General features: G+C 39.2%; 1 protein-coding gene and 1 pseudogene across 2 annotated transcripts in view; one reads left to right on the top strand and one right to left on the bottom strand.

Annotated features, from left to right (window-relative positions):
• The window catches only part of LOC308640630 (zinc finger protein 124-like), a gene marked incomplete at its 3' end in the record, with an annotated part of 304,682 nt that overhangs the window by 173,494 nt on the left and 112,327 nt on the right, over positions 1–18,861 (top strand). The window lies entirely within an intron of this gene.
• LOC308640626 (vomeronasal type-1 receptor 94-like) lies at positions 8,897–9,823 on the bottom strand (annotated as a pseudogene). The gene has a single exon. The product of its transcript is annotated as a vomeronasal type-1 receptor 94-like (transcript).

Here is an 18,861-nt window from a genome sequence, read left to right as displayed (position 1 = left end):
CGTGCTTAATTAATAGTTGGAGCAGTAACAGTATTTACTGATGGATCGAGTTCAGGAAAAGCAAGTTTCTATAGCCATGCTCATACAGAGATGGTACAGCAGATCTTCAAGCTCTCATTTGTGCTTTAATTCATTTTGCAAATGAGCCAATCAATATTTATTCAGACACTTTACATGCAGTTCGTGTTACAAAAAATATTGAAACATCAACTACTGGGAACACACCATTGCAAGAGTTACTTAATTTGTTTCAGACCTTACAAAAGACAAGTCAAATGTGTCACCACCCATGTTTCATTAGCCGTAGAAGGGCACATTCTAATCTTCCAGGTCCTTTAGCATCAGGTAATGATAAGATTGATAAACTTGTTGCTGTTTGTGAATAAATATCTTTATATGATTGTGCACAAGCCTCACATTCTTTACATCTTCAGAATGCTTCTACCTTACATAAAAATTTAATATTCCTGGGAAAAAAATTGTCAAATTGTTCATCAAATCTCACAATGTTTTATACATATTTTATCTTCACCAACTGGGATAATCCCATGCTTTATGACCAAATCAGTTATGGCAAATGGATGTAACTCACATCCCTCAATTTGGCAAACAGTGTTAAGTTCATGTTATTGTTGACACTTACTCTAGATTTATTTTTCACATTGCCTGTGTAAGAGAAAATACTCAACATGTTATTTCTCACTTTCTAGCTACTTTTGCAGCATTAGGAGGTCCTTTACAGATTGAAATTGACAATACTACAGCTTATACTAATTTTTCTTTTCAGCAGTTTTGCCAACAATTTTGTACTGATCATAAAACAGGTATTCCATAGAAGCCTCAAGGTCAAACCATTGTAGAATGAGCTCATTTATCTATGAAGCTACAATTACAAAAAAGGGAGGGGAATAAGACCCCACAATATAACCTTAGTCATGATTTGTTTTAACTTTTTTTTAAAATTGTGACTCTGAAAGTCACGCTGCAGCCAAAGGACACATTTCTTCTACTGCAGCCGGTACCTTGAGCCAAGGTTGGTGGAAAGATTTACAAACATAACAACATAAAGGATCAGATCCAGTGATAACGTGGGGTAGAAGTCATGCTTGTGTTTTCCCAGAAGGTGAGTCTCATCCTATTGGTGTACCTGAATGTGCTATCAGACATGGAGGACCTAGAACCGAGGTTCAGATACTGAAGATCGATCCAGAGATGTCAGCCCTGACCCCCAGCAGGAAGTGAGAGCTACAAAGAAGGAAGAGGTTAAAGAAGGCCCAGAGAGACTGAATGTTGAATCTACCATCATGGAGGCAACTGTAAAATCTAGCGCTATAGCCTGAACAGATACTTTGACACAAGGAGGAACTAACTCTGCAGCCACAATGTTTGTGGCTATGTTAGCTCTGTTGAGTATCCAGTAAATGGGGTCCAGAGAGAAACCAATTGGACATATTTTCCATACTCACCTTTGGTACACCCAGTAGTGTGGACCGGAGAATCCATCCCAGTATTCACTAATGATACTCATGTACTGTGTGGTTTTACAGATACTCAGATTATACCCATCCCTGTGACTGGATTTAATTATACTGGTTACAGTGGACACTATGTATATATTGGTCCCATGATAAGCACGCTGGCTATTTAGGGGTATCTTTTGAAAAAAATAGAGCATATGGGGGGTCTAGTGGTGAAGGCGATCCCCCACTCACTGTCTTGACAGGGTCACAGTGAGAAAAAGTGTTGGCAAAGCCGCTCTCCCACTGTCTTGACAGGGTCACAGTGAGGATGAATGCTGGCAAAGCCACACTGGTTGGTGGGTAACCGAAACCATGAGACCCTTTTTTATGTAATTGGGACTTTGCATTTTCATGCTTATGTTTCTCACAGGAGGCATGAGTATGTTAAATGCCAAACAATTAAATTTCAGATGGCTAAAACAGAACAGGTAGTTCATACCTTGGAAGCTGTTCTGCTACCCACCCCTCAGCATATCAAGGACAAAATAAAAGGCTATTCTTCTATCTTAGTACATTGTGGACAAACCTAATAACAGACAACAATCATCCTCTGAAAAACAAACTCTTTGAGAACTAGTACACCTTGACTGAGAAACAAACTCTTTGAGAACTAGTGCACCTTGACTGAGAAACAAATTCTTTGAGAACTAGTGTACCTTGACTGAGAAACAAAAGAAACTCTCTGAGAAAGCAGCTCAACCAGTTTTATGAGAATAAATTTAGGAATTAATTAAAATAGCTTTATAAGACACAGTTTTAGAATAATGTTAAAATATTATTTAGATTCTTAAGTTTAGAAATTATTAAGTCTTTAGTTATATAGGTTTCTGATATGCTTTAAGGATGATTCATAAACTTTAGGACATTTTAAATATAAGATTTAAAGGGACTTTTTTAGATGGGAATTTTAGATTAAAAATAAAGTGCAGGTGTACTTTAGGTTAATGATTAATTAGGAGACTTAGAGTCTGGTTACGTAGTTTGACATTAGTTAATAAGGAAATAACATCTTGGGAAAAATAGTAAATCTTGGGAAAATCTGAAGGATGTAAATTGGTGACATGTTTTATTGATGATTCTGTACTTTGATGATTGTATGGCTGGGGGTCATATCCTGGAAGAATGTAGATCGGTGTGCTCTCAATCATGGTTAAGGAAATGTCATGTCTTGGCAAAGTTTTAAGTTATATAATCAATGACGTATTGTGAATCTATAATGATGAGAAAAATTGTAATAAAAAGGGGACCCAGAGAAAGCTGCTTTAGCTCTCTCTCTGAAGATTGCTCAAAGGGAACGACTCCTGTCTCCTCATTTCGCCGACGCCACTCCTCCTTCGGGACTCCCTGGACCCCGCCGGGGCTGGCCCCCGGCAGTCTAGACAAGCCAATCATCCTGGACCCTGGGACTCTTAGGAATATGTCTAAACAGTTAATAAAATGGGACTTTCTCATAACAATCCAGTCATTTCCACAGAACGCCTGCCAATACCTTACTGTCCTAATCAGTCTGCAATAGAATTTGGCACCTTTCCTAAATGGATAGACTGTGCAGATATCTTGCCAGTAAAACAAAAATGTTCTAGATATAGTGGATATTTTTTAGACTGGTCTCTAAGAATTGACAAAAGACAATCACGTAAGGATGCCAGGATCCCTGGAGGTTTTGTTGGTAATATCCTAACCTTCAGTGAAGGTGGTATCCAGAAAGATGTTTGGAGCTTAATTGCAGCCTCAGATTTCCTATATTGCACTGATAGCCCTATGCCTGACTTTGTAGGCAAGGGGTGCAAAGTGTGGCCTGCAGGTGTGGTTCAGTCTCCTTATGCTTTAATTACTGGAAATGTGAGAGTTAAGAGAAAGGATGATAATTATCTTTTAGCCTGTAAAAAGTGCAATTTACCTAATTGCATCTGTAGATATAACAAGGGAAAGGATACATTAGTCCTTCCCAAGTCTTCCTTTGTCTTACTACCAGCCAACATTTGAGAGCTATGGCATGCTGATTCTGGTGTTCAGGTTTTACAACAGACCCATGCTCAGGTGACCAGACTTAAGTGAGCTCTTGGACTCATAATTCTTGGTTATGATTTTTCAAATTTTATTTAATCTCATTCATCACTCTACAGTTACAGCTTTAGTGGCTAGATCGCAGAACATTCAACATGCAAATTTTCTTAATAATTTGGCTCAAAATACTTCCAAGGTCTTCAATAATCACAAATATTGATGAAAGTATTGAAGCTAACTTGAATGCCTTAGAAACTTCCGTCATAAATATTGGTAATGAGCTTTCTGCTCTCTCTTTTAAGGAAAGGTTTAAATGCCATCTGACTATGAAGGACTCTGTTACTGTAGTCAAATATAAGGCTTCCCAATGGTATTTGGAGAAGGTTAAATAATCTAATGGGCATTTGGCATAGCAATAATTATAGCCTGGATATTATGGAGTCACATCACAACATCCAGGATATTCAAAAAAGCAAAATTGATATTTTGGATCCTACTTCTCTAACTGGAAATACTTCAAGAATGGAATGGCTTTAACCCTAGAAACATGCTGAAACACTCTGCATGGTATATTACTGGAATGAGATGTTTGCTACTAGTTCATTTTTTTTTTTTTGTATTGTGATAATCAGTTATCACACCCTCAGAACACGAATCTGGGAACTTAAAATAATGGCTCATCATTTTCTATTGCAAAGTAAAAAGGGGGAATATTCAAGGTGCCACCCGTGAATTACTTGAGGGTCTTCTCTGGGTATGGAGCTATGGAGATTTAGGTCTAACTGTGGGAACTATCCGCAGCTCCCCAGAGTGCAGTATATTGCCCAAGGCACATGACTCTATCTCTGCTGTACCAGGAAGACCCCTCTTCTAGTACTGAAGTTGGGCATAACCCAATGGGAACTGCAAAGCCCACTTTCTACCTTATCTGGCAAAAAACATTACATGGAAAACATTTGATATTCCCTGATATAAATAAAGCAAACATAGGCTCCATTTTGCTCTTTTGAGTTTGGAAGCTTCATTCCTAAGATTGGGTAGCCCATCCCAACCCTGCTTTTAAAATTACTTTCTGTATCCTGTGGGGTATTTTTGTCCCCTGCTTTACCTTTCTTAGCTTTTATTTTGCAGCTAGACCATTTCACCAATGGGAACTCTATTTTGACCACCTGCAGGTTTGAATTCATGATCCTCTTGCCTCAGCCTCCCAAGTAACTGAACTACTGTGGTGGAGTCTTGATTACTATTTTTATATTTATTTTTATTCTCATCCCATCTTTGTTTTGGAATCTAAAGTGAATCTGATGTAGACAGCAGAACAATTTTATTTGATTCTAGGTCTTTTACCCAAGGGTGCCTTAATACTGGGCTACATCCCCAGCCACTTTTAATATTATTATATTTTATTTTCAGACAGTGTTACTCTAAGTTGCTGATGCCAGCATCAAACTTGTGATACCCTAGCCTCAGTCTCACAAGTAGCTTAGTGACAGCATTGAGCCACTGTACCCAGATGATGATATCTTAGACAGGCTCTACATAAGTCACCGAGTTTGCCCTCAAACTTGCAATCCTCTTACCTCAACCTCCTGAGTTTCTAGAGTCACAGATGTGTGCTGCATGCCCAACTTGATCAAGATGTTTTCTAAAATTGGAACAAATTGAATCTATATGCCGTAATAGTAATGAAAATAATATTAATGAACAAAATGCCTCTTCTCTGTTGCCACTTTTTTTCTTCCTGTATGTTTTTGGTTCATCAATTTTTCCATTATTGCATATTAATGATTCATTTTTCTTGCGTACAATTTTTATTTTATTTTCTTTTAGCACATGTTTTAGTTTTTCCTTAGTGATTGTTTTGGGAGCTATAACATCCTAAATTTATGGCAATCAGTTTTTATTCATGCCAAATTACTTTAAATATAGAAAATTTTTGCTGATCTTACAGATTTGTCCCTCAGTCTTGGTTTTTATCTTTGTCATAGACTATAAATTCATGCATCATGTTTCTTCTATGGCTTGGATTGCATTTGTCCACAAACAAGCTTAGGATTTGGACACTTGGTCCTCATTATGGTGGCACTGAGGTAGAGGGGACCTTACAAATGTGCTGTCTACTAGGTGTTAATTGAGTCATTGGGGACACCACCCTCAGGAAGAATGGACACTAGTCCCTTGGAATGAGTTTTTGAGGAAACGAGTTGTTATAAAAAATCAAGACTGCCCCTCTCTGCTCTGTGGCTCCTATTGGTCCTTATGATTTTTCCTCTTCCACTTGTCCACACTCTGATGACAGCCACCATGCTGGAATAGAACAAAGTTGGTACTCCCCAGAAGTCACGTGAATGGCAACGCTTTATCTTGGATTCTCAGACTCTAAAATTCTGACCTAAATGACTTTCTAATCACAAACTACTCATCCTTAAGTATTTCCTGATAGCAATAAGAAATGGAGTCTTGTAGTCATTCAGCATCAATGTTTGTTTGGTTCTAAGTGTTACTTTTTGTGTTCTAAGTGTTATTTTTGCACTCATTTATTTTTTAAACTTTTAAAATGTTATTTCTTAATACACAATAGTGGAATGCATTGCAATTCTTATTATGCATATAGAGTACAATTTTTTACACTTATATATTTAAAACAAATAGAAAAGAGTTAGAAACTAAATACTCCATGGCACTGGCAACATTTAGCTACCATATTGAGCTACTGAGCTATATCTACCTTTATTTCTCATTATTTTATGTGGGCTCAAGGTTCTATCTTTTATCATTTCCTTTAACCTTGATGGCTCTATTGGCATTTCTGGAAGAGTTGTTTACTCACCCCAAACATTTCCTTGTACATATCTCACTTTATCTTTTGAAGCACAGTTTAGCAAGGTATAAAATTATTGATGGTTAAACAACAAGTTTCATCATGTCCTCCCACTACCTTCCAGCTTCTTGGATTCTCTAGGGAAACCCAATAATACTGTCTTGTACCTGAACAACTGTTTCTCTCTGACCACTCATGAGATTGCATCTTGGTATTTGTTTTACAGCAATTTGACTCTCATAGCTCCTCTTATCCATGATTTCCCTTTCTGTAAGCTATATAAAATTTAGAATGAGCAACTCATGAGTTTTAAATTGCAAAGTGTTCTGAGGAGCATGATGTAATCTCCCCTCACCCCACACCAGCCCTCCAGGGGCACGAGACTCTGCCTTCTCCAGCAGTTTCCCAGTTGATATACTGTTTCTTGAATAACTTCCTGTTAGTGTCCAGTTGCCATCTTTGTTGAGAGACTGACAGTTTTGATAGTGCTCCACTTATGTAGAAGAGAACATCTCTCCAATTACTCATGCACCACATTCTGTTTGTGTCCATGTTGCATTGTTAGCACTTGGAGCCTAAGAATAGAAGACACACCTTGACCCTCTACTAATGGAAAACATGATTTCCCATGAGACTATGACTCAAGAAGTTGAGATGTGTTTAATAAGTTTAGGACAAACCTATTTCAGAAATAACCTTAAGATAAAGTACCAGTGACTAGGAATTCTATTCTACTTCATTGTAATGCTAAAATGTCCACCAGGAAGAAAGTTTAACCTCATTTCCATAGCATATGGTTGTATGCCAAAATGTCCTTAAGAATGGCCTGTGTGTAAACAAGGCAGTCTGGTGAATGCCTAACTCCCAGGATGGAACCTGATTTTATCTGACAATGCAAGGTAACCCTCCACCCCCAATTCCACCATGATCTGAGGGATGAGGTATCAGTCCCTGGGCCTAATGAGGAGCCACTGGAGTACCTTGTTCTCTCCAATAGGAAAATGCTATAGTCGTCACCCATGGAAGAATACTTCAGCATTTTTCAGGCACACAGACAGACCTATTTAGAAAAGCAGATACACATTCAGGAAAGAATGTGAGAGGCCCGGGATACAGTGAGGTCAGTAGTGAACTTGCCTCGCATGCACAAGGTCCCAGGTTCAATCTCCAGTATTACAAGAAGAAAAAAAGGAAAAAATGTGAGAAACTCTAAAGGGAGAGACAGCAAATACAAGGTCGGAGGGACATTTAAGTGGGGCTGGACTAGAGATGGGGCCAGAGCAGACTTCTGTAATTTCTCACCCATTTTTCAAAGCTTGTTCATGTCATGCTAGTATTTTAGGGTCCAGGAAACTGGTCTAGGAGAAATGCTGCATTGCACGGAGTTGCTTTTTAAAAAAAAAAAATCTGATCTTTATTTTTTTTAAATATTTTTTTAGTTGGACAGGATACCTTTATTTTATATATTTCTTTTTAATGTGGTGCTGAGGATTGAATCCTATGGCTCACAGGTGCTATGCAGGTGCTCTGTCACTGAGCCACAACCCCAGTCCCTTGTTTTTCATTTGAAATTTTTTGTGGGCTTTCCTGCATTCTGGTGATTTATGAACCTTCTCCTTTGAGGTTCAGTGTAACTTTCTTCTTGGTATCCCAACATTTCTGCTCCAACCAGATGTGTTCCACAGTTCTTTGTGGACCTCAAGTGTTGCTAGAGGAATGATTAAATGATCATTTAGTTATCAAAGCAAATAGGGCAGTGTTTTCAGGATGGAAGTCTTAAGAGAATGCTCATTATTAGATTTCTATTTTTACTTATGTATTTAGCCATGGACTCATATGGTTTTTGCAGTCATGCACAAATGTGGTCCACAAACCAGCAGATTTCAGAAACTTTTCATGTTGACACCTATGTTCAAATGGTGGCATTCTGATTGAGGCACATTCGACCAAGGGTAAATATTAAAATGCTTTTAAAGTGCTCATGAATTTTCCTGGCTAGAATATTGCAGAGGGTTTTGCCAGTTTTCTCACCACTTTGTGTTTGAATATTTAAAGCATGGTTTTAGGAGCAGTGATGTGGAGATGACTGTTTGACTCCTTGCTTGTAGAACATGTGTGTGTGCACCTATGAGTGTGTATTGCGTGTGTGCTGGATCATGTGATATTTCATGGTAGAATATGTTTACAAGTGTAGTTTGGAAAAATACAGATAATGGAGATGATGCAATATGTGATAAACATTGGAACTCTTGTGTCTAAAAAGAGTTTGGAATAACCCAGGTTATGACAAGTGGCATCCAACTCAGAAGCCCCTATTAAGGATCCGGTGAGAAACATGACACCCCCGTAATATTTCACAGAGTCACATGGTTTGGCTTTCTTGGATGTAATTGTCATCCACGTATGTCCAAGTGTATGGTTTAAAGAGGAAGTGAGACTTTGCACTGCACGTAAACCAAAGACTCTACACACTCTGTCATGATAAATAACTCATTCAGCACAGTTTCTCACCTTAACAGAATTTATCCAACACTGGCTACTGAAATGTTTACTGTCTTCTCCCACTATATCTAAAAATACTAATTATACGTTTTTCAGTACAAATAAACACCAAAGGGCTGAACGAGGCATAGCTATGGGTCACAATGATCTTGATACAGTAAAATATTGGCTCATCCTTCAGTGTGATTCTTGCATAGGAGACAATGCTGTCCAACATGGACATGACCATGAAGCAACTCATGAGCAGCAGGATTGTCTGGGTGGCCCTCAGTTCTGGGGATGACACTGGAGACAGGCTGGTGCTGTGGAGATGCTGGGATTGCCTCTTGTGCCTGCACAGGAGAGCCATCATGTATCCACTGGAGAGGGCCATGATTCCTATAAAGGAGACTTCCCTGAAGGTCTGCAGGGTGGACAAGCTGTGCCAGAGGAAGAAGGTCATGGAAATGAAGGAGCAGGATTCAGTGACATACATAAAGTTGTCTGAGGTCCAATTGGGGGTAGCAGCAATGGAGATGAAGAGGTGGCTACTGAAGGATGAGTAGATGACTCACAGGAAGAGAAGGAAACACACGTTGTGACATGAGGATTTATGTTTGAACCTTCCCAAGCAGGAGCCCCTGGGGCTGAGGGTGATGGCTTGGAGGACACTCAGCAGGCAGGTGGCACAGATGGAGAAGCCCCTCGTCAACCTGTACAGGTAGATGAGCAATTTACACATCAGGTCATCCCACCTTCCCCCCTGAGGTATAAAAATGTCTGATGCTATGAAGCCATTGATGAGCAGAATTACCAGGTGGATTAGGGCCAGGAGACCAATGGGCAGGTCAGTGGGCTTAGGTCTGTGCCCAGTAATGTGCAAGGAGATGTGGACGAGAAGAAGAAGTGCGTTGGCCATGACCCCAACGCCAGTCACGGTGTACACGGTGTTTCTTATGTGAATATTACTGTACAGTCTGTTGGCTTTGTTCATCTTACAAGGGAAAGAAAAATATTGTGACCACAGTAACAAACAAACATGTCTTTTTTTTTTTTTTTTTTTTGCAAATCTGCCCTCCTTTATCAATCTCAAATGAACACCACTACCATGAGGAAAAAAAGAAGGTTCATCCAAATATATTTTTATTCCACATGAAAACTCAGTTCTGGTGCTGGGCACAGTGATGTCTGCCTGAAATCCTAGTGACCCCAGACACTGAGGCAGGAGGATGACAAGGGTGAAACCAGTCTGGGCATCTTAGTGAGACCCTGTTTCAAAATACAGAGTCAAAAGGACCAGGTGTAATTTGGTGCTGGTGCACTTACCCACCAGGCAGCCCCCAGCACAATTTTTTTTTTAAAAAATACTATGTTCTATTCACACTCTGGAGAACGCATCTCCACACACCACCTTATCTCAGTATCTTCCAGTCTTACTGGGATATCCACAGCGGCATATAACAAGAAAATGTTGGTGTGAACTCTGATGTCGGACTGGTTGAAGTTGTGAGTCAGAGCTGCCATTTAACATAACTTCTTCTTAAGCACCCTGGGATGCTGAGGTCCAGTCATCTCAGCTGTCCACAAAAAGTGTTATGTGGATCCTGCAGAGACTATGTGGGAAAAAATAAAGTGTGCCTACCAACCTTGGAAGTGTTTGTGGCACATAATGAGCTCTCCAGAAATGTTGGCTTCTAATCTTATTATCATACAGTTCTTCACGCACATGACTTGGAAGAATCAATGCAGTTCTTTTAATAACAGATAAGCTGTGTCCCTGTCTGAAAAGAAAGACAAGAATGAAATTACCACAGGGCGTGAGGGCGCACACCTGTAATCCCAGCAGGTCTGGAGCCTGAGGCAGGAAGATGTCAGTTCAAAGCCAGCCTAAGCAACTTACACAGGCTCTGAGCAACTCAGCGAGACCCTTTGTCTAAATAAAATATAAAAATAGGGTGGAGATGTGGCTCAGTGGTTAATTGCTCCTGTGTTCAAACTCCAGTAAAAAAAAAATAGAAAAACCTACAAAGTAGAACATTTACACAATCCTATTCTGAGGACTCAAAACTTTATGTCTGTCCTTGGAATTCTCTGAGGTGGCTATACATGTCACATTTTGTTCATTCTCTGGCCAGAATAACTAGCCTATGTTAGAACATTCTGGAACTATTACCAAGAGCATAGTATTTTTTTCCTTTTCAAGACTTTATAATCAGAGTATTAAATAGAACTACAATTAAAACAGACTTGATATTTTAAGGTTTTAATTAAAGGACACGTGTCCAGCCCATTCCTGAAAGATGAGCTCTCCAAGATGTTATCTCTATTACAAGTTCAAGGTGACATTTTTCTGGAATCAAATGCCCAAGACTGAAATTTATGCTGGAAAATTTGTTGAATGATCTGCTGGAACAATATTTCTTGGAGAGTTGTGCAATGCTTTTTTAGGTTTCATACATGAGTAAGAACATGCAGTGTTTTTCTAAAAGAGAAATTCTCTACACCATCAGTAAAAAAAAGTTCTTCTTTTCCCAAATGTGGTGATCAGGAAAAATAAAATTTTATTCTTTCACTTATTCAGTATATTCAGGTTTAATACCATGACAAGCCCAGGAATGACACTAGGAAGATCTTCCACAAGGCACAGATATTATTCCTTACATCTTTATACATAAAATTACATACATCTGTTTTTGTAACAACTGTCTCATGTTGGTAAAATATATATTGATGAAGCTTTAAAGAATAACTTAAACATCTATGTTTAAGTATAATCATTTATGTACAACATTTTAAAATAAAAATTTAAAATTTTAGTTCTAAAATGGTGTTCTCTTATACCATTTGTGTGAAATGGAGGCTTTGCTTTCATTGTGTTTAATTCATGTTAAAACATGTGCAACTCAAGCACACAGATTATAAAACCCTTTCAGTAACATGATTAAATCACCTCAAATCAGAGCAATCCAGGACATGATTTTCAGTCTTACTTCAAAAAATAAACCCCAATTCATTGTTGCTTGAAAATGACCAGAAAGACTTATTTGAAGAAAAAAATGCACAGTAGCAGCATGAAAATTGAGTCTCCTTTCTCCAGAGCATGAAAGAGAGTGAGCAAACATTTTCAACAACTAAAGTAGTGTAGACCCAGGAGCAATGACATATTTCTGAATCTATCCAGCTGTGAACAAAAGTTTATTTTTCCTACCAGGAATTGAAACCAGAAGTCCTCAACCACTGATACACAGCCTGAGCCCCCCCCCCTTGTTTTCTTTTTTTTTTTTTTAATTTTCAGACAGGGTCTCACTAAGTTGCCCAGGGCCTTGCTAATTTCCTGAGGTTGGCTTTGAATTCACAACCCTCCTGCCTCAGCCTCCAAGACCGTGGGATTACCGTGCCCATCCTCCATCTAAATTTCAGATCACATCATAATGTAACAGCAACTCATACATCCAATACAGAAAACTGATTCACTTAAATATCAGACAATGTGTAAGTGAGTTTTAAAAGTATGTAGCTACATCTGTGTTAATAGCTCATTGACACTAGAATGAGTTCTGGTGAATAAGAACCCTGTATAAAAATGAGCTAAAAGAAATTGTCCAGCATGTCCTCTCCTAACCATCGCACCTACCACTCAAACCTGTCTAGCACAGAAAAGCCCAGAGGCTCAGGACCAGGATGAAACTTTCTGCTTCCCTTCAAGGTAATGAAGGGGCTTCCCAACCTGTGGCTCTTAGCAATGTGATAGTATTCAGTTAACACACTATTCAAAGCAAACTACATTAGAAAGACTGCACCTTTCATAGAGAGGGACATAAGTCACAGGGGAAGTAACGTGGCCCAGGTGCAGTGGTGCACACCTGTAATCCCAGCAGTTTGGGAGACTGAGACAGAAGGATCACATGTTTTGAGGCCAGCCTCAGCAACTTAAAGAGGCCCGAAGCACCTTAGGGAGACCTTGTCTCTAAATAAAATGTGAAAAGTTCTAGGGTTGTGGTTCAGGGGTCAAGCACTCCTGGTTTTCTTGCCTGGTAACAAAATAATAATAATACCAGCAGCAGCAAAAGAGCACACATTGATTCATGGTTGCCACGTAGTTAAACTTCACCATGATTCCCATGGCTAAGGTAAGAAGGACAAGTGAAAAATCTGGGAGGGGGACTCATCCTGCTTTAAGTGGGTTAGGATCTCAGGAAAAATTGGGCAGGAAGTTCTTCTCTGTGGCAGAGATGTAGCTAGGAAACATTGAAAAGCACTAGGGAGAAATAGCTTGCACATCAGGGAGGGCATAGCCACACACATCCAGGTGCCACGCTGGGTGCAGAGCCACTGTGACATATATAAGCCACGGGGCCAAGGAGGAGAAAATCCTGGAGAATATTTGGGTGAACAAATGGCAGCTATTTCCAGAAAATAAGGCTGAAAATAACCCATTTTTTTGTAACTTGGAAGAATTTAAGTGCAGCTCAGGGTTCACACTTACAGATAGACCCTAAGAATATTTTAAAGTCTGTATTCAGAATAATTAAAAGAAAAATTAGTCTTCTAACAACAATAGGGAACAGCAAGTGAGATTCATCACAGACCCTACCTAAGCTGTCATCAGTGGGAAACCCAAACATACCTACAGAAGGATCCATTGCCCTGATGATGTGAGGCAAGTCCAGTTTGCTTTAGGAAGAAGAAAAGCAGATAGGTTCACTTTTTTCTGGAAGTGCATTTGCATGAAATAGGACCTGAAAATACATACCAGGACCGAATGAGTTTAGGATGTGGGGAAAAGGCACACTCATACACTGCTGGTGGGCCTGCAAATTGGTGCAGCCAATCTGGAAAGCAGTATTGAGATTCCTTGGAAATCTGGGAATGGAACCTCCATTTCACCAAGATATTCCTCTCCTCGGTCTATACCCAAAGGACTTAAAAATAGCACACTACAGGGACACAGCAACATCCATGTTTACAGCAGCACATTTCACAATAGCTGAACTGTGGAGCCAACCTTGATGCCCTTCAGTGGATGAATGGATAAAAAAATGTGGCATATATAATCAAAGGCCTTTCAGACACTTTTATTATTAGAGAAAGGGCAAAGAGAATTTTTAAGTGAATAATGAAAAGAAAGAAGATTAGTGGACACAAATAGTCTTCTTACCTAGCTATGGATAATTTTGTTACCTTGTCATTGGGGAAGGAGAAGGACACCATAATCAGATTCACTGGTATTTTCCTGGGAAGGTGACACAGGACCACTGTCCTCTCACTTGAAATTTGCTCACGGGCAGAGAACCCACTATGAAGTGGCACCATTCACTTTTAAATTGTATGATTAAATTTAGGACAATAAAGATTGCATGAGAAAGTTAAATAGATGCCTGGGGCAATGTGAGGTTTCCCTCATTACCTTCTGGGCCTTATAAAATTATGGTTTTTAATTCCTCAGAGTCTAGTAGTCAGAGATCAGTAATATTCTATTTGTTCAGAAAGGTGAGAGAAGGAAACCTGAGTGTATTTAGTACAAAGCAGACAGGCGACTTATTACATCCCTGATTATTGGTTTAGGAGTAAATAGCATATCAAACAGGGAAATGCATATATAACATGAGCACTGCTGTAGTTGCTAGAAGAAAATTAAGTAGAAACCTGAGATAATTGGCACTTCCTATTGAAAATAGCACCTAACTTTCTGTGTCTCAAACGATGACGCAACCTAGGAAGATCTCCTTCCTCACATTTTCACAGAGCACCTTAGTCTTCTTAAATAAAGGGGTGAGAGCTGGGTGTCTCAAGCTACCAAGAACCTCACTCCTAGACCCAGTTTGCCCTTTTCAACCTCCTCCTACAAGCCCCCAGTACTCACCCACTATCTCTGTGGAATGGAGAGGCAATTGCCTGGATGGATGCAGGGCACTTGGTGCACCTGAGCATGACCTGCATGGGTCTAAGAGAAAGGGTGCTGTGAGCTCATTTCTCTGCAGCCTGCAATTTTAGTGTCTCTACTAAGGTGACAAGACCCCACTGGGAAGCACAGAACTATAGAGTCCCCAGTGGAACAATTCGCTTGTCCCCTTGATTTGATTCTGTTTTGGATAACAACCATCTGGGGATAGGTGCTCAAAATTTCCTAGGAGTTTTCTTGACAAAAAAAGTGCATCCCAATCTTGTAGACAACTCCAAGTTCTCTTACTTGAATTCAAAGTTCAAATTAACCTGTATCCTTTCCACATGTTGTGATGCCTGAATTCTGGTGGTGAGAGATCCCTAGATCCTCCTGAGACTCTGTAGATCCTCTCCCTATAACTCCATTTTCACATGGACCACCTGGTTTCCTGACATTCCTGCTCACGTACTCTGTGATTTCCATACAGAAAATTCCAGAATTCACACTGCATCACATAAAAATGCTCTTGAAGCAAAACAGAAAAATAGAGGCAGATCTGGAGGCTGGGCTTGAGGGAGCAGCAGGCAGGTGGCACCTACTTGTAGGTGAGGCAGAGTCTGCACTGGACTCCACTCTGTTGGGAACCTGAGTGATCATCCCTCAGGTTCATCCTCATCAATGGAGACAGGAAAAAGGCTCACTCTTCCTCTGGAAGGAACAATCAAAATGTTTGTTTGTTACTAATGTAATTTATTTTTTAACATTTTTTAAGTTGGACACAATATCATCTGGATCGAACCCAGGGCCTTGAACATGCTAAGCAAGCACTCTACCGTCAAGCCTCAACCCCAGCCCTGTTTCTTATGTAATTTCTACAAAATTATATAATGATCTATGAGACCTGGAAAAAATGGAAGTCCATGACCTACAAACCTAAAATATACACAAGAATTTGAAGTATATCTTGCGATGTTCCGGGTATTGGAATTAGATGATAATGCTCTAAAAAGACCTGTAATCAATGTAATAATAGTTAATACTGGTACAATAGAAAAAAGATTAGTTATTTTTCTGAGAAAAAAAAATTGAAAATTAAAGGTATCAAATGAAACTGCAAAGAACTAAAAATATAGTATCTGCAATGTGCAATTTCACATTTAGCTGGGCACCGTGGTGCACACCCGTCATCCCAGCGGCTCAGGAGGCTGAGGCAGAAGGATTATGAATTCAAAGCCAGCCTCAGCAACAGCAAAGCCCTAAGCAACTCAGGGAGACTCTGTCTCTAAATAAAATGCAAAACAGGGCTGGGGATGGGGCTCAGTGGTCGAGTACCCCAGAGTCCAATCCCTGGTGTAAAAAAAAATCACATTTACTGGACTGCATAGATTGGAAACTGTAGAAGAAAGCTTCTGGGAACTGCAAAACAGGTTACTATGTATCCATAGTCAGAGTAAGAAATTCAAATGAAAGTTGTAGGACCGTGGATGTAGGTTGGTGGTAAAGTCTGGGCTTAACAAGACCAGGCCCTGGGTTCAACCCCAGCATCTAAAAATGTATATAGAAGAAAAAGATTTAGAACATGAAGTGATCTGAAGTATATTTGCCATAAGCATTCTTTTCTTTAATCTTTTTTTATTGGTTGTTCACAACATTACTAAGCTCTTGACATATTATATTTCATACATTAGATTGAAGTGGGTTATGAACCCCCAATTCTACCCCAAATGCAGATTGCAGAATCACGTCGGTTACACATCCACAATTTTACATAATGCCCTATTAGTAATTGTTGTATTCTGCAACTTTTCCTATCCCCTACTATCCCCCTCCCCTCCCCTCCCATCTTCTCTCTCTACCCCATCTACTTTAATTCATTTCTCTCCTTGTTTATTTTCCCATTCCCCTCACAACCTCTTATATGTAATTTTGTATAGCAATGAGGGTCTCCCTTCATTTCCATGCAATTTCCCTTTTCTCTCCCTTTCCCTCCCATCTCATGTCTCTGTTTAATGTTAATCTTTTCTTCCTTCTCTTCCTCCCTGCTCTGTTCATAGTTGCTCTCATTATATCAAAGAAGACATTTGGTATTTGTTTTTTAGGGATTGGCTAGCTTCACTAAGCATAATCTGCTCTAGTGCCATCCATTTCCCTGCAAATTCTATGATTTTGTCATTTTTTATTGCTGCATAGTACTCCATTGTGTATAGATGCCACATTTTTTTTTTATCCATTCATCTATTGAAGGTCATCTGGGTTGGTTCCACAGTCTAGCTATTGGGAATTGTGCTGCTATGAACATCGATGTGGCAGTATCCCTGTAGTATGCTCTTTTAAGGTCTTCAGGGAATAGTCTGAGAAGAGCAATAGCTGGATCCAATGGTGGTTCCATTCCATTCTTTCCCAGGAATCTCCAAACTGCTTTCCAAATTGGCTGCACCAATTTGCAGTCCCACAAGCAATGTACAAGTGTACCCTTTTCCCCACATCCTCGCCAGCACTTGTTGTTGTTTGACTTCCTAATGGCTGCCAATCTTACTGGAGTGAGATGGTATCTTAGGGTGGTTTTGATTTGCATTTCTATGACTGCTAGAGATGGTGAGCATTTTTTTCATGTACTTGTTGATTGATTGTATATCCTCCTCTGAGAAGTGTCTGTTCAGGTCCTTGGCCCATTTGTTGATTGGGTTATTTGTTATCTTATTGTCTAATTTTTTGAGTTCTTTGTATACTCTGGATATTAGGGCTCTATCTGAAGTGTGAGGACTAAAAATTTGTTCCCAGGATGTAGGCTCCCTATTTACCTCTCTTATTGTTTCTCTTGCTGAGAAAAAACTTTTTAGTTTAAGTAAGTCCCATTTGTTGATTCTTGTTATTAACTCTTGTGCTATGGGTGTCCTATTAAGGAATTTGGAGCCTGACCCCACAATACGTAGATCGGAGCCAATTATTTCTTCTATCAGATGCAGAGTCTCTGATTTGATATCAAGCTCCTTGATCCATTTTGAGTTAACTTTTGTGCATGGCGAGAGAAAGGGATTCAGTTTCATTTTGTTGCATATGGATTTCCAGTTTTCCCAACACCATTTGTTGAAGATGCTATCCTTCCTCCATTGCATGCTTTTAGCCCCTTTATCAAATATAAGATAGTTGTAACTTTGTGGATTAGTCTCTGTGTCCTCTATTCTATACCATTGGTCCAATCGCCTGTTTTGGTACCAGTACCACCCTGTTTTTGTCACTATTGCTCTGTAATATAGTTTGAAATCTGGTATCGCTATATCGCATGATTCACACTTCCTGCTTAGAATTGCTTTTGCTATTTTGGGTCTTTTATTTTTCCATATGAATTTCATGATTGCTTTCTCTATTTCTACAAGAAATGCCATTGGGATTTTGATTGGCATTGCATTAAACCTATAGAGAACTTTTGGTAATATCGCCATTTTAATAATGTTAGTTCTGCCTATCCATGAACAGGTATATTTTTGCATCATCTAAGATCTTCTTCTACTTCTCTCTTTAGGGTTCTGTAGTTTTCATTGTATAAATCTTTCACCTCTTTTGTTAGGTTGATTCCCAAGTATTTTTTTTTTTGAGAATATTGTGAATGGAGTGTTTTTTCTCATTTCCGTTTCAGAAATTTTGTCAGAGATATACAGAAATGCCTTTGATTTATGCGTGTTGATTTTATATCCTGCCACTTTGCTGAATTCATTTATTAGTTCTAGTAGTTTCTTTGTAGACCCTTTTGGGTCTTCTAGGTATAGAATCATGTCATCTGCAAATAGTGATAATTTAAGTTCTTCTTTTCCTATTTTTATGCCTTTAATTTCTTTGTCTGTCTAATTGCTCTGGCCAGTGTTTCGAGAACTATATTGAATAGAAGTGGTGATAGAGGGCATCCCTGTCTTGTTCCAGATTTTAGAGGGAATGCCTTTAACTTTTGTCCATTCAGAATGATGCTAGCCTGAGGCTTATCATAGATAGCTTTTACAATGTCAAGGTAAGTTCCTGTTATCCCTATTTTTTCTAATGTTTTGAACAGAAAGGGATGCTGTACTTTGTTGAATGCTTTCTCTGCATCTATCGAGATGATCATATGGTTCTTATCTTTAAGTCTATTGATGTGGTGAATAACATTTATTAAT

This window comes from Spermophilus citellus (assembly GCF_964194105.1).
Source record: "Spermophilus citellus genome assembly, contig: SCAFFOLD_232, whole genome shotgun sequence".
NCBI lineage: Eukaryota > Metazoa > Chordata > Mammalia > Rodentia > Sciuridae > Spermophilus > Spermophilus citellus.
Note: the sequence above shows the minus strand (reverse complement) of the source record. Positions and strands in the feature narration are given on the sequence as shown.